The sequence below is a fragment of the Pyrgilauda ruficollis genome, unplaced genomic scaffold (assembly GCF_017590135.1).
Source record: "Pyrgilauda ruficollis isolate IOZ18807 unplaced genomic scaffold, ASM1759013v1 scaffold15, whole genome shotgun sequence".
Lineage (NCBI taxonomy): Eukaryota > Metazoa > Chordata > Aves > Passeriformes > Passeridae > Pyrgilauda > Pyrgilauda ruficollis.
The window spans coordinates 16,331,574-16,345,491 of record NW_024513654.1 but is presented as its reverse complement, the minus strand read 5'-3'; the positions used below and the strand labels follow the sequence as shown (position 1 = coordinate 16,345,491).

Genomic DNA, 13,918 nt, shown 5'->3' with positions numbered 1-13,918 from the left:
ACTGAAAAGGTTGAAATATTGCACACATTTAAATAAAGCTGTAGCATTATTCACCTAGAAAATACCTTGGTCTATTTCTGACTCTGTTTTCACTGAAGGCACTAGTAAGCATTCCTGCTAATTTAAGGGCCCACAATTTGAATCCATTATACTTATTGCAGAAGTTCTAAATTTAAATCTGCAAATTTGCACAAAGCAATAAAAAGGGTCTTTAGTTTAAAATCAGATGGTTAAAACTCAATAAATTTTATTTAAATTTAGAAAATCTTAATTGCTCTTTTTTCACTTCTGTAGCACTAAAAATTATTTTTTTTTTACTGTGGCACTTTTCTTACAGTAATATAATCATGATTTCTGTACAATAGTTTGATTCAAAAGTTAGAGTCAGCTTAATTGTGAATCAAAAAAGCATCATAAAGGAGGTGGAAGCAAAACAATGAAAATGGGAAAAGCTAAGCATTCATGTCCTACCAACTCCTTCTGCACTTAAAACTGCAGAGATAAGTCTGCAGTGTTCAGCTGCTCATGAGGGAAACAGCAGAAAATGTCACATGGGAGTAATTCTAAAATTGATATATTCCATATAAATGTAATTAAACTCCCTGACATTTGATGAGTTCAAATAGAAGTCTTATACACTTCCATATGCATATTCCAGAGCTAAGATCTAAGATAATAAAATAGAAGAAGAGGATAGATAGCAAAAGAGAAATCACTATGTAGAAACTATTTGTAGGTTCTGTTTGCAGAGTGCCTCATTCTTCCCTCACAAAGCACAGGCTTCTAAAGGAGTTTTGAAGGGTCATGGTATAATCAGCTGCCAGTGTCAAGGGGACACAAAAGAATGAAGGTAGTCTTAGATGAATGGGCAAGGGGAATATCAAGCAGTTGTTGAATTACATTGATTCAGTGGTTTTTAGTGCTGTGATTATCACTCATTCTGAGCTTGATTCTGGCAATTGCACATCAAGAAGGATGCAGAAATCTTGAAAGTTGGCACACGTGCTTTATCATGGATGGCTGGGGCCACAGCTTAGTAAAAGTAAAGCTAAGGTGGCACTTCCAGACAGTAGGCAAGCTATCTCTTGGTATTATTTTTCATTAGCTAAATGGAAAGATTGGAGATAAAGTAAATCATATTCAAAACCAGATTATTCAGTCTAGATGATTAAAAAAAAATCAAATTACTGTATCTTAGCAAATGAGGTAATAAAAACCAGAGTAATTCAGACTACACTAAGTATTTAAAATTTTTTTTAACATTTGAAACTAGTGATGATTTTTGTAGATCACTCTTTACAATAAAAAATTAAGAAGGATGCTTTAATCAAAATAATCTGTTGAACTTCAGGAGAAAATTAATATTTTTAGTACAACTCAGATTGAATGATTGGCCCTTTTTTACTTGATATGTATTACAGTAAAGGTTCTGCAGTCAGTCTTTGCTGTAACTTTTGGAAGTTTAATTGCACACAGTCCTGGCAAAGAGTTCTTTGTGCAATTACCTGAAATTCTCCAGAATTCAGATTGCTATTTCGGAAAAAGCAGAACAGAGACATCTGTAACAAAAAGACAGCAGGATGACATTAATCAGGTGAGACATTTTCAAAGTACAACACATCTAGTGTGGTTTGTCAGCACTTTATAAAGGCATGATAGGGCCCCTTGTAAAATACCTGACTATTTAAGTTTTAAATAGTCCTTTATCTTCTTTTTTGATGAGTAGTATTAAAAAAGTGTGTGGAAAGTAAAGCAACAGCTAGTCTGCAAAAGATAGCCCTGGGATACAAGGGAGAGTTGTATACTGTATTTGCATAACATGTTGGTCTCAAAGTAGGTTAGACATTTGCTTAGCCATCAAGTTTTCTGTAAAAATACTGTTCCCTGTTTGTTCTGTATTAAACTCTTCTCCATTTATATTTTTATGTTATTTAAAAATAAGCCTAGAAAAGATGTGTTGTTTTAACCATTAATAAAAACAAACCAGCTAAGGTGCAGAATGGTCCAAGATCAGCATTCCAGAATTCTTTCAGAAAGAAGAAAATCAGACTCTATTAAATGGCTCATATTTATTTTTAAAATAAGGTTAGAGGAAATAAATATTGTGTGGAATTGTATGCCCAGCTTCCCTAAAGTAACACAGGGGTGTATGTTGTGTAAATAAAACTAGCATATGCTTAGGAACCATAAGAAGTCAGGATTCCTTTCTTTAAGGCTCCTTCTCTTCATTGTGGCAAATTTTTTCAGGCCACTGACAGAAAATAAATATTTTGTTATGATCAGTAAATATCCCTGTTAATAACCACATTCTTTAAGCCATCTTTGTACAATATTTCAGTGGTATGCAAGATAGAGCTTTACTTCAGATGTACAGTAATCTTTAAGCCCCTTTAGGAGATTCTCAGTTAGCTCCAAGAAGTAGGTGAAACTAGTTCTTCCCTATTCATAATATTTTTCATGTGACAGTAATGCAGTGTTTATTTTAAGGGTCAAAAGCCACAGATTCAAATCCCCTTAAAGTCAATAGGGAAAATTGCTTGCAATGACTTCTAACTTAGACTCTACATTTGATTTCTATTTTACCCATAAAATTTATGTATGAAAATTTAATGCTAAGTGTTTTTTATTTTTGACGTAATAAAGCATTTTAGGGCTCAGTGAGAGGACATTAAGAATATTCAGTAATACAAATGGTACCTTTCTATGAATTGCAGTAAAAGCAACAAGTATTTAGTGGGATGACACCCAAAAATACTGTCATTTGTATCTAGTATATTCCCAGCCTTAAAAATATTTAATAACTTTATATAAATATCTGAGATTATGCTATAAATCTGTGTGGCTTCTTATAAAGTATTTATTACCATAGAAATGAAACATCTTCCTGCATCATAGTAAACAATGTCCCTAACATCTGTCACAATCTTTTCACACATCCTCTCCTGTGGGTGAGAAGCATGTGCAGTTCATGGCTATGTTTTGATAGAATTCTTGTGTTTAGTTTGGGGCAAATCCATTCACAGCATGTATGTTGACAACTCATAATCAATGTATAGTGTTACACAAAATTATTCTGATTATGCTAATTGACATATAGGCAAACTAGAAATTGAGCTGGATGCTGCCTAGGGTAAGTACTTCATCTGGCACCCAGCCCACTCCTGCATTCTTTCCATCTCTCAGAGATGTTGGTCATGTCATACCATGCACATCTGCATCTGGCCATGGAGAAATGGGACAGCCTCTAACTGCTTGTAACACAAATACAGACTTAGTCACAAGGGTACATAAACACCCAGTACCTACTCATACATCACCAGACAGCACAACAGAAAGGTGAAAAAATCATTAATTTTGTTTATTGTGTTGTTTTTGTGGATTAAGCCCAGAGGGCAGCTAAGCACCACAAATTGCTCACTCACTCACCCCAAGCCCCTGTGAGATGAGAAATTTGGGGGTTGAGGTAAAAAAAAAGTTTTAAAGTTTATAAGGTGAAGGATAGATGAAAAATGAGAGGAAGGAAAGAAAACAAGTGGGGCAAAGGCAGTTGCTGTCCACATCCTGCAGGAAGACTGATGAACAGCCAGTTCCAAGGAAATGGCAGCTAACATCCATCCCATCCTTATCATGACTGAATGTGGTGTTACGTGGCATGGAATATCTCCTCGCTTAGTTCAGATCATCTGCCTGGTTGCGCCCTCTCCCAGTGTATTGCACCCCCTCAGTCCTCACTGTGGTGGGAGTGAGAAAGAGAGAAGGCTTGGGTGCTGGCCAAGCACTGCTCAGCAATAGGTAGAACCTTAGTGTGCTGTCATCACTCTTTTGGGCAGGTAACTAAAAGACCATATGAGCTGCTGGGAAGAAAGTTAATTCTGTCCTAGCCAGGCCCAGTACTGTTATTTAGCAGGAGGACTTAAGGAAGCATTTGAGATTTAAGCTATAAAAAGCCACAGAGAGCATCTGAATAACAAAACATTTTTCAGCAAGGAGGAACACATTTCATAGGTCACATGGTGCGCTTTTGAACACATTTCATAGGTCACATGGTGTGGGAGATGAATATTTCTAACTCAGACTGAGAAGGAAATCCACACATAAAAGATATTCAAGGTATGTATTTGTGTGTCCCATTGAAGGTGCTCAAGAGTTGAAAAATAAGAATTTATGTTTGTCTTGGACAAAAGTTTGTATTTAGGCCAGTAGGTACTCTGTTTCATTCCTTTCACTGCAGAAAACAGAATACTTATACAGTTGTGTGCATTACATAATCCTCAACTTTCTCTAATGAGAGTATCAATTTTCTTGTGCAGGAGCCTTTTGAATATTTTGACTAAATGTCTTATGTTTGTGCCTACTCCTGTCTAACGTAATGCATTCCTTTTTTAGAGAAATGAGAACTCAAAGATCATATTTGGCATTAGTCTGGTGGAACTGAATTTTTTGCTGGAATGTACTGAGTTTTGCAGGTCTACTCTCAGTGCTGTTTTGGGAATAGAGAGAAAGAAGGTTACTGTTATTTTTGTTGACTCCGAGTCCGTAGGGATGTAAGCAGTCTAGCATTCCTCATGTGAGTAGTTTTCTTTACATAACAATGGTTGAATATTGTGTGAAAACTTTATTCTTTCCTCATCTCTGCCCGCATGCTAGTGAAGTGAGTCCCTGACTCCAATGTGCAGTTAGAGAGCTTATGAAGTATTGGAAGTACTTTAGACAGAAGATACTTACGGTATCTTCCTGGGTTTGGGAGGTCTGAGGAAGGGACTAGAAAAAGAACACAAATTTGGCAGTTTTAAATGAGCAATTTCTGCTTGTGCAATGATCACAACCTAAGCAAACATAAAACCTTTGGGACTATAATGGCATCTTTGTGGCTTTAGGACTGAGAAGTGCAGCAGAGCAGTAGACCAGAGGACCACTTTGATTCTGAATAGTCCACAGGCTTCCAGCACACTTGCATTGGATAATGCACTGCAATTTTCTCACATAAGAATTACAGGAGTTAGAAGGAGTGACACTTTTTTCTCCCAGTTATCAATGCACTGAGGGCCCTGGTGGTATCCTTTATTTGATGTCTTCACCCCATGTTATTGGGAGATTGTGGTACTTGTGCATGTGTGGAATGGGAGTAGTTTACAAGCACATTTCTAACCATGCTGCAAACAGTGCGATGATAGAGATATTATATTTAAACCTCACTGCAGAGTGAATCTGTAACAGCATTCTTCTATTTCCAATACTTTCTGTTAATTACAAACATAAAATGAGATAGTATTTCTGTTTCAGTGATTATTAATATTAACTGCTGCTTTGTAAATGAGCATAACTGCGCATTTTTATTTCCTTTTTAGTAAGTCATGTATAGCTGTAAAACACTATAGCAGCACTAGATGTGTATTAACAAACAATCTCTTCATCACAGCAGAGGTAAAAGTACATTTAAATGCATCATAGAGACATAAAAATAACTTGTTTCAGGAAGTCGTGATGGTATTGTGTGGGATTAGGCTGTGTAAACAGCAATATTCATGTTCATGAGATGTTTGTTAATATGAAAAAGATGAGTTGATGGGTCTGAATCTTAGCCATCTTAAGTGATCATTTGCTCTTGCTTAAAACCAAATTCAAAAATGCAATTAAAACAAAAAGTTCTGTTTCACTTGCAAGCATATAAAATTTTGTATCTATAAATACACAGACACACACTATATAAGGCATGAAGTTCTGAAGAATCCAGCTTTTTATCTTCAAATACTGCATCTTGCCTCCATATGCTGAAAACTTGTGACTTAAGTCCTATTTTTTTTTACCAAACCTGTTCTAAAAGTATCTGCCAATATCTTGACTATTTTCAGGAGCTGGTATCATTAGCAGTGTGAGGCAAAATGTAGGCTAAATGTTCAGTATGGCTATTTTTTAAAAATAAAATATCTCACCTCAGAGATTAGCTGTCTGGTTTAAATGCATGTCAAATTAACATTCAGATGAAGACTAATGTTGTGATTAACACATTGTATTGGAATTTGAGAGTTGGAGGTTTAATTCCTAGGCAGTCATGTCTTCCTGTATTGCTGACATCAAAAATTTATTAGGAAACAGCTAGAAATATTATAGTCTTTATGTAAAACAGGCTCAGTAATGCATCTTTTTCTTAACACAATTTATATTGGAGACTTTTTAGAGCAGATGGACTCTCAAAAGGATATGTTTCAACTGCAGCTGAAGGTATTGGCTGAATGGATATATTTGGATATATTTGTCCTAAATGTAATCTAGCCAGTTTTGTTAAATACCAATAAAAATACCATCAGGTGTTTCAGTAAATGGGACTCAACTTGCCCTGGACCTTGTGTAACTAGATTATGCTGATATATCTGTTCACTTCTGTTATTAATAGAGTTGGCTAGTTCAAAGAATGAATCTGCTTTTCCCTTTCAAAAAACAAATTATTTTCTTTTAACAGCTTTTGTCTTACTCCTTTACTATATACTGCAGTCAACCTTTAGATTTTCTTCTGATTTATTTTCTTGTTGAGGCAACCATTTTCCATCCTCTGTCTTCCCTTGGCCCTCTCTGCCCCAAAATACCCAGGCTTTTCCTTTGTGCACAGAAGACCAAAAGGCACATCTCTGTGGCTGTTTTGCTCAACAGAGTTCTTTTACTGGGGAGTACTAGTTGACAGTTGCCCCAGAATTCCCAAGGTGTATGATTTCTTTGGTGCTTTCAGAAAAGCAAAAACTAGACCTAATTAAAACTTGAGTCCCTAGAGTTTTGCCCAGATTTCCCTAGAGCTGGATTGTGATAATACATAGTCTGGACCCTAAATTTCTCTACTCTCATTCTCATCCTGAACCACACCTAACAGAGAGCCCGTTTCCAGCCTGAGTTACCCACTTCTGGAATGGCAGTCTCCTCTAGGACAGTTGAGTTGTAGGTTTTCTAAATTCAAGTAGTGAACTGAATATAAAACTTTGTTGATTGAGTAGAATTCTGTACTGTGAAAGGACATCTTCTGCAATTTGAGATTATTGAGTTTTCCTCTTTGAGAAGAATTTAGACTCCTGTTACATAAATAACATGGAATAACATCTCTACCCCAAAGCTATACTATTTTGAAAACACAATTATTTCTCAGGAAGCTAAATTTGTTCATCAGATTTTGAGTTAAAATTTAGTGCCTCTAAGAAATGGAGTAACCCACAGAAGCAGGGGAATGCAGAAAGGAGATGAGAAATAGCAAAACTTGAAGGAAGGATAAAAAGAGGGAAGTTGGGCCATGCAAAGCAGCCATTAACCCAGTTTAACAGGGCTGTGTATTTTGCTGTTATGCACTATTCCAGAAAGCTTACTATAATGGTAGTTTTGTCCTTAAATTAGTAGCTTTTTCATAATTAAAATTTTTAGACATGGCATGGAGCAAATGGGAATGGACACACAGCTGCTGTGCAATCTGATACCAATCTGTACTGATCTTTAGGAGAACCCAGTGGCTTTTCTTTAGCTGTCATGATGCTCAGCATAGTGGATCCCAGTGGGTAATGTAGACAAGGAGGTGACAGAGCCAGTGCAGGCTTGGGTGTGTCCCTAGTAACCACTGGTCTCAGGAGAGACCAATGTCATGGTGTGAGACCAGACCCCAGCACTCACCATGGCATTCACCTCTGAGACTCAGGTCAGACTCAGCTGGGGTGACTAACACCTTAGACACTTTCTCTTTGCAGGTAGCCTGAAAATGCATGAGGTGAACATATTTCTGACTTATTGAGTAATTCTTGTTAGGATTTCACAGAATCCCTGAATCACTGAGGTTGGAAAGGATCTCTGGAGCTCACCTATTCCATGTCCCCTACTGAAAGTGGGATCAATAGATGAGATTGCTCATGACCTTATCCAGTTTGGTTTTTAAAGTTTTCGGTGATGGAGGCTCTACTTACTTTTACTATTTCCCATAGTTACAAGTTTATTGTTCTTTGGCCACTGAATGCCATTTAAATTGGCTCTTGTGTACATTAGTGACAGTGGTTTGGAAAATAGCACCATTGAGAGATCATGTTCACAGCAAGGATGTCTGCTCTGACAAACATAGTAAAATAGACTTTTTTTACTGAGTAAAAATTGTATGTAAAGATTTGGACGAGTGTTCCTAAAATCCAGACAAACTATGGAGTTACTTTTTCCTTTAAAAAAGTGACTGGATGCAATCTATCTTCAACAAACCAGTACGCTTTCCATTTCTCTTTGTTAGGTGGTTTTGTTAGCACCACATTAAGTGCACGAAAAGCATTCATTTCCAGAAGTATTTTTGAGTCTTTCTACTGAAATTCATTAGCTTTTCCTTATTGACTGAGGGACATTAACATAAAATAGGATTATAAGAAAGCAGTTTCAGTACTTAACTTTCATCTTAACAGTTTTCAACTATTCTTGAGTTTTTTGTACTATTAACTGATATATAAAGAAAAAGGCAGGGTAAAGGTATTGCTTCACTGGTACAAATATTAAGAAAAACAGATGCAATGAAGAAAATTGTACAATAGATTTTAAATATATCAGGTAAAACTGTGAATTGCTATTCTATATATGAATTTATCTGTTCTAGACATATTTTGTAACAATGGTTTCTGTCAGGAATTTGGTAAGTTGATGCATAATGGAAGACACAGCCCCCAAATACATATTTTAGTTGCTGACTGATAGAGGGTTATGATGGCACCAGTGTTTCTGACAAGTTTAAAAGACACAGGATAAAACATTAGACAGAATTCCATATTTCTCAGCAGGAAAAATGTAAATCGCCTTAATTTTATTCCTACTGAGCTGTGGCAACTGAGGTCTTGTATTTAAATGTGAATTATTAAATAGACAGCATGATGATGATAGGAGCAGACTATGTGTTACATGTATCAACAAGTTCTCATAAGCCAAATTCCTTGTCAAAATTTCATATTCGCATCTATGCATTTGTGATAAAGGGAAATAATTTTAAGAGCATTACACCTTTTACTCTTAAAAGCTTCCCAAGGATATTAGATTAGGGAATGGAGAGAGATTTGCCATATATATTGATAGGTAAAACCTTCTGGATTCATGCCTCTAGAACCTAAAGTTATTACAGCACTGAAGAAAATAGTCACATCTATAAAAATTCAGTAAAATGCATACAGATTGTGGTAATGTAGAAAGGTCAGAAATTGGATATCTTTAGCATAGTTTATAATTTGCTTTGGAATACCATTCTTGAAATGTATTTAACATTTATGGGAGCTCAGTTCATTACAAAATGTGAAAAAATTTGCAACTAAAAATGTTTAGGGTATGTTTGTGCTTTTTCAAGTGTGTTGATACAGTGAAAAGGCACATGGCAATCTGAAGATAAGCTATTATATCTGTGATAAATCTCATCTCATAGAATCTCTTCGTGTTTGACAGTCACTATGGAATTTGGAACTCTTGCAATACAGATTAGAAATAGCAGTGAGGTATGATGCATTCTCTCTGCTGACTTTACACACCTTTTTAAGATATAAGGAGGTGACTGTTATATATATCTGTACGTTCCTGCATGAACTTCCAGACTAAAGATTGATGAAAGCTGGTAGTCACAATTTTAATGAGCACTGTTGGTCTGCATGGACTCCGGGCATGCATAGTGAAGCAAGATAGTAATGTTTATACAATCCAGGCCTAAAGATGTAACATAAATATAGTTAACCTGCCATGTAAGTGTAGATATCCCTGCAGGGGAATGTAGTGATTTTTGTAAGATTATCATTCTTTGTGAGGAGGAAATTAAGATCTGTTTCTCTATGTATAAGACAGGATTCTTAATACAGTGATCCAATTTGTACATTTGTTAGATGTTCTCATTAAGTGCCATTATATGTTTAAGGACCAAAATAGGTATTATTTTGTTGTATTCGAACATCTTGATTTCTAGAAGGGCTTTGTCTGTACTGGTATGCATTTTAGACTCAAAAGCATGTAATCTCCTGAAGTATTAGCTACATTTCTCACCAACATTTTATTCCTTCAGAATTTTGTAGCAAAGTAGTCCTCAACCATGTCTAGTTGATAAGACTGGACAAGTTCAAAATGTGAAAATGAGCTTCAGCAGGCAGTACAATTTTGTAAAAGCAGGATCATGTATATTCTTTGTATTCTGAGAAAGACTCAGCTCTGCTCTGTCAAGAACCCTAAAAACAGGGAGTCCAAACTGCCACAGCCTAGTCAGCTAAAAGCCACATGGTCTCATTAGCATTGCACTAAATCCAGACTTTCAAATACTACAAGATGCCAGGATGGTAAACGTGGCCTCACAGTTCTTGGTTGATTTTGTGTTCATTCTAATTAAATGCACATAAACCAAGAATATGCTGTTTACATGCAGGCACAGTCTGAAGGCCAGGATTTTGTAATTGCAAAAACAATATCAAGCTTATTTTGCATACTTGAGGATTGTTTTATACATCTTTTCTTTAGAAAATTTCATTATGATAATGTCACATGCTGACACCATTTATACAAACTTCTTTGGTTGCATGCAGTCAGAACTAAGGTTGGGCAAACCAGTAGTCAACTTCCTAAGCTAATGTCACTGCAGAACTGGCAGATGATGCCAAGTCATGGGCTGATTGCTCACTTGAGAATAGGTTCTGGCTAGAATCCTGAATTTGTCTGTCCTCAAAACTAGCACATTATTCACATGAAGAATCAACTAAATATATCAGTTTTGCTTAATTGTTACCATTAGTATAGTGGATAAAAATCATTAGAATTTCAAGATGATGCTTTCAGTGAAATATTGCTTGTAGTGACTCTCATTTGTTAATGCAAACTGTTAAAAACATCTAAAATACTAAAGAGCTTTTATTTTTGCTTTTTCTTATGGAAGGTTTTTTTCTCTAACTCAGTAGGCCAAATTCCACAGTGACTATAGTCACATGATTAGATGGACAGGATCACATGGAACATGTTGCTGCACAGACCTTGACTCTCTACATACATATATATGTTAAAGTGCTGTCAAAAAAGATCATAGGAGGATGTGAAGCTTGGTATCTTGATCTGCCCCCTATTTTCTCTTAGTTTATCCAGAAGAAATATGCTCTGTTTTACAATTTAAATTCACAGGTGTCTGTGTTAAGTTTTCTCTGACAAAGCTGACTGTGTCAATGGGCTGACGAAGTGGCAGTTCCCATCAATGAGTCCCATGCAGTTCAAACGAAATGGAGTCCACCCAACATTGTGTTACTAATTTAAAGGTTTTATTCTTGAGAGAGCTGGAAATAGAACTCCTGTTGAAAATGGATTGAAATAGAGTAAACTCCCTAAGACATTGTGAATATCCTTAATTTGTCTTGTAAAAGATGAGGCAATTTGGTTGCTACTTTTCTATCTCCCTTCAAGCCTGTTTGTTTTCTGGTTCTGCCATCATAACAGCCGTGAGTAGATTTGTTGAGGATTGCTTTCGCTGAGCTTATTGATGTTTTAAATTTGTTTTGACTTAAGATCTAGTAGCAAGTCTTGTTTTTAATTTGCAGTGCAAGTTGATTGCATAATTGTGAAGCTGTTTGACATGTGTGATACAATTTGATTTGCATTCCTGCCAGTTTTCAACTGTAAGAAACAATCTGTTAGTAACAGTTTTAGTAGGAGTCACTGGAGACTTCTTACAGTTTGTTTTCATTGTTTTCATTTATCTTTTAATTTCATGGAAATTGAGAAATGAAACTCTATAAAACTATTTGAAGACTTCAGAATATTGTTTAGCTGGGCTGTATATGTTGATGTAAGTGGCTTTGATAATTTGAGGGGGAAAATATTATCTGTAATAATTATATAGTATTTTTATAGGTTTTCTTAGTATTTGGTGTTTATAGTATTTTTATATTATATATGTGTACAATGCAGTATAGAATGGAAGAGGATATATATTACTTACAGAAACAAGGATTTTTAAAAAAGTAATAGAATTATAGCAAGTAGCCATTAGGATGTCTTGTGAAAAGGCACAGACTATGTTGTGACGTGATTAGCAAACTTGAAATCTATGTTCATACTGTTATAGAAATACATTTCCCCTGGAAAGAATCATATATCAAATTGCAAAGTGTTTGCTCTGTGACCTACAGATCCTGGAAGTCTGTGGAGGAGATACAGTCTTGCCCAAGCAGACAACAGCTGTATCAGGCTGCTCTGTGCCTGAGTACACCACTGGAATTTTTCTGATAATGTAGCTCTGAGTATCACTGATTGATTTATTTTTTCCATTGTGGAGTAGCAGGGAAACTTGAAGTAGCATTAATTGCAGAGCAGATTTTCTCTGGAGAAGCCTCAGAATAAGCAGGTGATACTATTGTAGAGAGCAGCGTAAAAGAAAACTGAACTGGCAGAAGCATATAATCAGATAGCAATAGGTAAAGTAGTTAAGAAGTATTGGAGATTATATAATAATAGAAATGACAACACAAGTGGGATTTCCGTTAATTCAGAGACAGTCTAATAAAGTCTTCAGTAGAAGTGAAGTAAATGGCTGGAGACCAAAAATGTAATTCTGATGATGCAAGATGTTCAAGGTGCAAGGAGAACACCTGATTAAGTACCAAGGTATTTGTTTCAAATTATGCATCTTCTTTACAATGTTCCAAAGCACACCACCATTACTTGCTCTACTTACACAGACTTGCTAGATTCTGTACTTAATACAGAACTGCTAGAAATTTATATAAAGCATAGGACTGTAAAAGACTACTTTGGTCATGCCCTGTGGGTCTCCACAATAAGGCAACTCTAAAATAATGCCTGCTCCAATGCAGCCTACAGAACATACTAAGAACCACAAAACATTTGTTTCCAATACCCTACAAAAAGGTGAAGGAGATGTAGCACAGCAGACCAAAGTGCATGGAAGTCAGCGTGCCATGAGATAAATCCAGGAGAGGTTGAGGATACCACCAGTATTTTAGTTGCCCAGAGATCCTAACTCCACCACAGATCGCTGGTTTTTAACCAAGCACACAGGCACATGAAGGCACAGAAGCATCTTTGGTTTATGTCTTGTAAACCTCCTGCCACTGCATCACTCCCTGTGAGCAGTCTCTGATGCTTCAAAGGGTAACCCCACTTCACCAAAAATCAATTACCTGTGGGGAAAACAAACAAACAAACAAGCCAACCAACTCTTGTGGCACAATGCAGAGTTTTATACTATAACAAAGAATCTTTGCCTTTAAGGCCAAAATAATGTCACTTAGGTTATTTGCACATGAACAATCAGCTTGGCTACATGGCCATGTATACCTGCACTGTGCTTTAAAAAACCCAAACAAACCAGAAAGCAACAGCTGATCACAGTTCACACATCGGACACTGGGGTAATCGAACAGACCATTTGGTCTGTAAAATTTTCTAAGTTTGTCTCACTTCCTCTGGGAACTTTCTGGATATGTTTGTGTCTGATACATGTAATCATGCCTATTCAAAATATTCTTCAAAATAAAAATCCAGAATAGTGACAAAATAATCAAGGAAACAGAAGGAAAATAAATACCTTTAAAAAATATGCCCATCATACTTAATTCTATCTGCTTTTAGCTGAAAAGTTTGGATTCTGCTGAGATAGATTGTTGTTTGTATACTTGCAATACCTCTGAAGACTATAATCACAGTTCTTGAATTTGCTGTTTTCAGGGAGGTATGTAAAACTGGTCACAAGATCTTCACTCTGTATGTTTAATGGTCAGTTAATAATATGTTCTAAACCAGATATTTTTTCCCTTCAACCTCTGCATACAAGTGACTGAAGTTAAATTGTCTCCTTCATGCTTGTGACAATTTCTAGTCAATTTTGTTTCAGTTATGATTTTTTTCCCTTGCACTGGCAATCTCCCTCTCCCACTGCTGTGACCTTGTTTCTTGTTTT

The 13,918-nt window shown here is 36.1% G+C and overlaps 1 protein-coding gene across 2 annotated transcripts in view; it reads left to right on the top strand.

Moving 5' to 3' along the window:
- Positions 1-13,918, top strand: part of PCGF5 (polycomb group ring finger 5) — a 99,410-nt gene that overhangs the window by 44,823 nt on the left and 40,669 nt on the right. For both annotated transcript variants that reach the window (XM_041460998.1, XM_041460996.1), the window contains exon 3: positions 4,039-4,110. The gene's annotated coding sequence lies outside the window, so the exon portion shown is untranslated. The remainder of the gene's footprint in view (positions 1-4,038; positions 4,111-13,918) is intronic.